The sequence below is a fragment of the Microtus oregoni genome, unplaced genomic scaffold (assembly GCF_018167655.1).
Source record: "Microtus oregoni isolate MIOR12 unplaced genomic scaffold, Mior012 000037F_ref0000500, whole genome shotgun sequence".
NCBI classification, from domain to species: domain Eukaryota; kingdom Metazoa; phylum Chordata; class Mammalia; order Rodentia; family Cricetidae; genus Microtus; species Microtus oregoni.
In genome coordinates this window covers 11,612,417-11,617,981 of record NW_024543096.1, presented here as the reverse complement: position 1 = coordinate 11,617,981, position 5,565 = coordinate 11,612,417, and the positions used below count along the sequence as shown (strand labels likewise).

Below are 5,565 nucleotides of genomic sequence, written 5' to 3'. Positions count from 1 at the left end.
AACAAACTCAACAGAACACAATCTGGGAAAATCATGGGAAATAGAAAGCCCACCAAAAGAAAGACAAGCAAATGAATGACCACAGACTGATTGGATTCATAAGCAAGAAGAAACTTCTTTTCCTGTAAGATACACACTTGACTAACAGGGACAACATAAACTGATGTAAGAAAGAACTTCAAACTATGAAGCAAACTGGAGCGGTAAACTAGCAGTATACCTCTTTTAAACAAAGTGGAAAAGAATAAAATTGCAAGTTAATTAAAATAACAATCCATCAAGAAGATATTACAACTTTAAACCGTTATGTATCTAAGATGGAAACTCGCAGTTTCCTAGAGAAAACATTTAAATGTATAAAAGATCACATACCTCATGACAAAATAATAGTGGAAAATTTCAATGCTTTATTCTCTTCTTTCATAGAACTTCTAAACAGAAAAAAAAATCAATCATAGATCAACTGAAGTTAGCATGCAAATGTAAAGTATCCCTCACCCAAAATATTATTCTAGCTACATGGACATTTATCTAAAATTTGATTATGTCATAGGCTTGGAAACAAAACGTAAAATCAAAAATGAGCTAATTCTCAGTAGTTTTCCAAACAACAGTGGAATAGAGTATAAATCAACAGTTAGAGACCCTACAGAGTATACAAAAATTTCCTAAGACTAGACGGCTCATATTTGAATGATTGTTGCATCATTGAAGAGATCAGAGAAGAAATTTTAATTTTTTTGCAAATAATGAAAATAAAACTGCAACCTACCACTAACAACATCTCAGGGACATAGTTAAGACAATCCTGAAAGGTAAAGTTATCACTGTAAATGTACTATATTATTTTAAGGTGTGTTACATTTGTTTATGTTCTGGAATATTTGTTTAATGATGTAAAGATGTATTGTTTTTGTTTGCTGTTTTTGTTTACCTCTATGAAGCTATGATTCTTTGACTGTCTAAAACACCTGATGGTCTAATAAAAAGCTGAACAGTCAATAGTGATGCAAGATAAAGAATAGGTGGGGCTGGCAGGCAGAGGGTATAATTAGAAGGAGAAACAAGGGGGGGGAGCAATGAAGGAATAAGAGAAAAAGGAGAGGAGGAAATGAGGGGCCAGTCCCCCAGGCCCCTAGCCACCCAGCAACCCTGCCAGCCAGCCAGCCATGGAGTAAAAAGGAAAGTAAGTAACACAGATGGAGTAAGTAGGAAAGTAAGTTATATAGAAGTAAGAAAAGGAAAAGTCCCAGGGGCAATAGACAGACAGACTAATTTAAGTTAAGAAAAGCTGTCTAAAACTAAGCCAAGCTAAGGTCAGGCATTTATAAATAATAATTATGCCTCACTGTGTGATTTATTTGGGAGCTGGGTGGCAGGGCCACAAAAGAGCAAAGAGCCAAAGAGTTAAAGACAAACCAACAACAACATTGTGGCTGCCAATGTGGGGCCATACTTCTATGTAGGGGCTGAGTAAACTGAAATAAAGATAAAAGAAAAAAAGAGGATTTGGGTTGTTTAAGAAATTTTGCCTGCTTGTGAACCCTGGAGCAACCAGTACATTAAGTAGGAACAAAAATGACATAATAGTGCCTGCCACAGTGCAAGCATTGACATTTGAGAGCTCTAGGAAGATGAATGCAGTTCTTGGTCAGCTACTTCTGACTGGGCTGCAAGCTTTAAGCTTGGCTTTCAGGACACCACCTGAGAGTGGGCAGAGCCAGCCTATAGAGCAGTGCAGAGGGCCCAGGTGTAGCATAACAGTCTAAAGTTTGCTTGCGTGGTCAAAAAAGGCTAAAGATACACAGTAAAAGAGGTGCAGATGGATAAATCTTTAAACAGGTTCCAGTGCATTATAATTATAATGCAAATGTATTTTATAATATAAAATATAAATAAACAATTTTACAATGTGCATAAGTTTGGGAAAGTAAATGGGTATAGGCAGTTATAGAAAGAGAAAAATAGTTTTTAAAAATAAAGTCTTAAGTAGACTGTAAAAGCAATATAACAGAAAAAGCCACATAAAGGTGGAAATACAGAGGGAGTCTTAATCCTATATGCTATTGTGTTGGTTTTAAATATTTTGAGTGCTGATAAGCAAGCAACAGATGCTAAGAACATGAAATTGTAAAAGGGACTGACGAGATAAACTAGCCTAGATACTTTAAAAATGCTTTAACTTTTAGAAGTCAGAAAATGTATATGTCAAATGGAAATCAAAAACACTTTGGAGAAAAGGTTTTGCTTTTTTGTATCCACAGGAAACAAAATGCTTTGTTGATCATCACTGGTTGTTATGAATCTGGATTGATCAAGGGAGACCTCCTAAAACTTAACAAGTGAAATCTATCAATAGATGTTACCACTGGTGTTCCCAGGACTTGGCCATTATCTCAAATTTTCTCAGGGACCCTTAAAGACACTTCACCCATAGAGAGCAGAGAACATTCTAGAGAACATGACGTCCACATCCCCAAAAGTTTGAATGTTGGATGCCTTTGGTTATTTGGTGGATTATAGACGTTTGCAATAATTTAGAGAAATATAGAAATAGAAGTGTGATAAATAAAGGGTAGATTATTGAATCTTCCTTAAACTAAAAGCTACTCAACTCAAATATTTTGTATTAACATGGACGTTTGTATACTGATACAATTTTAAGATCATTTTTGTTACGACATATTGTATATATTCTCTACTCTTATTTAAAGGACTTTTGTACATTTATACCATTTTAAGGTTATTTTTGCTACAAGATATTGTATTTGTTTCTACTCTTCTTTAAAATATTGTGCCTATTCAGTTCATTTAAAAATGTATAGTAAAATTTAAAATTTTTAAAACTATTATTATAAACTAACTAGGATAATCAAGAAACTTGGTTAGAAATTAGTCTTTAAAACCAGTCAAATTTGTAGATATGTTAGGCATGCTTTCTAGATCATACAGAGATATATTTTAGATAGACAAATGGTCTTCAAACACTTCAAAGACCTATAGAATATGGCATTTAAAATGTTTTGTTAACTTAGGACTTTTCATGACAATGAGGCATAACTGCTCCTGGCAGCACTAATTTACTTTATAAAAAGATGATGGGCATTAAAGAAATTCCATAGGAATTTGCTGTTATTGTAGCAAGATTAGCCATTTGGGTAAGGCACCACCTGTAACTCCAGTTCCAGGGCATCTGATGCCTTCTTCTGGGATCTTATATGGTTCACCTACAAACATGCAGACACTGAAACATACACATAAAAATAAATAAAACTTTAATTTAAGGTCGTAGATTAATTACACAAAACATACCTGGACCTATAGTCCAGGGTATCACCACATTCAACTAGAGAAAAACCGAAAACACTAAAATCTAGATCCAGACAAGAGTGGCCCAACCCCATAAGATAAGAGAAAGATATAAAAGGGATGAAAGTAAAAGGTAAGAAGTAAAATTATCCCTGTTCACAGACAGCCTGATTCCATGCTGAAGGAAGCTGACAGAAACCTCCTGACAGTGCAAACTGAATTATAAAATTTTCGGTAAATTTGCCAGACACAAACCCCTTGTTCTCATGTATGTCAATAGAAAACTTACAAAGAAAGCAATTAAGAACATCTCATTCACCGTCGCTTCCTCCAGAAGGAATACTTAGGAATCAACATCATAAAGGATGGAGAAATCTGTAAAAGAGGCAGAAGAGATTTCCCACGCTGAAAAGTACTAGTTGCTTCTCCCAGGGTAACCAGGTTCGAGTCCCAGCACCATGTGGTGGCTCACAACAGTCTGTCCACTCTAGCACAGGGGATCTGGTATCCTCTTCTGTCCCCATGGAGTACTGGACAAATGTGGTATACAGAAGCACATTCAGGGAAGCATTCAGACAAATGAAATAAAAATAATTTTTAAATATATTGTAAACTTCATTGCTAACTACACAAAACAAATAAATTAAAGGAGGTATAGATAACAGAAAGAACTTCCATACTCTTATATTGGTGGAGTTAAGATCATAAAATTACCCTACTACTAAAAGTAATATATATATATATATATATATATATATATATATATATATAAATTCAATGCAATTATTTTAAAAATTCCAATAAAATTCTTCACAGAACTTGAAGGGAAATGCAAAAAAAACCATAGTATACATGAATAGCTCACATATGCAAAAATATTTGTAAAAATTTATAACATTCAAAAAAGAAAGTATATATGCAATTTGAATTAGATTGTGTGAAGACAATATCAGAGTATATAACTTGTTTAACATTTAATTCTCTTCTGAGTGCTGCTTTTACATGTCTGTCCATGTTTCTTTGTCCTGTTATGCTTACTCTGATCTCACCCATTGAATCTGAGGTTATTTGATTAAAGATTCTCACAGTGGAATTTTGAACATTGCTATCATTTTATACCAAGATGTCTAGATTTTAAGTTTTACTATGTGGTTGAATTTTAGGTACAGTTTCCAAGGCGGTAATTTAAAAAACTGTATTCAATAAATTTCCTTATTTCGTATTTGTAATATATAATTTTATAAATTAAGCATATTCTAAAATTGGGATAGTTGAGTTTCATAGTACAGAGACAAAACTTCAACTTGACATTCTCCTTACTGTAGAAATTTTCAAATAAAATAAAAGTGGACTATATTACCTTGTATCAGGGGCTTTGGGGGTTTAGAAATATTTATCTTATTGTTTTCTACACAGTATATATTTTTGCATTTTATAGCCAAAGAAACTATTTTTAATAGACTTAAAGAGGTAATTATATGATATGGATATATATTTTAAATCTGGTAAAAAAAATTAACAAAAATCATATTAAGAAGCAATTGTGCTAGTTTTAATATTATATTCAGAGATTGGAAAAGATTGTAGTTGAAAACTATTGCAATGATTGTGGGAAGTAAAACAACAGCTAATGCATTTGGACTTTCAAAAAGTTTTCTACTCAGTCATTGCTTTGTATTTCTTAAATCAACTGTGTGTTGGCTGTCATTTTGTTGGATAGTTAACTTTTCAAGACATTCTTCCAAATTCAAACAACATTGCCATTAACAGAAGAATATTCCAACATCCTCCTTAATGTGCACATATTTTGTGAATCTGTTGTAGATATGTAATATCCTAGCAAATACTTGAATAATACCAGAAGTTAATGAATTTAGATTCTTTGTCTTCATCCTTCTAACATAAATGTGGCATCTCTTTTCACTAGATTTTATAGAAGCAGACAGGTACCTAGCAAAATACTTGCACATCTGCTAAAATGGAACTGGTCTGTGCTGTCCATCAGCAGCAGAGGATAAAGGCTCCCACTGCAGGGTTTCCCTTTGTAGCCCTTACTTTCCTGGAGCTACTCTGTAGGCCAGGCTGGCCTTGAATTCAAAGATAAATCTGCCTCTGCCTCCTTAGTGCTGGGATTAAAGGCAAGAAATACAATTGCCTGCCCCCCCCCCTCTCTCTTGATTTTATGTACATTTGGTTTGTGCTTGGTGGATGTCTCTGTGAGGGTGTCAGGTGCCCTGGAAGTATAACTATAGTATA

General features: G+C 33.9%; 1 long non-coding RNA gene across 1 annotated transcript; it reads right to left on the bottom strand.

The window, feature by feature from the left end:
- Nucleotides 1–376: 376 nt before the first annotated feature.
- LOC121433175 lies at nucleotides 377–3,657 on the bottom strand. The gene is made up of 3 exons (XR_005972292.1): nucleotides 3,599–3,657; nucleotides 773–808; nucleotides 377–431 (listed from the first exon to the last, which is right to left on the bottom strand). It is a non-coding gene; the product is annotated as an uncharacterized LOC121433175 (long non-coding RNA).
- Between the last annotated feature and the right edge of the window lie 1,908 nt (nucleotides 3,658–5,565).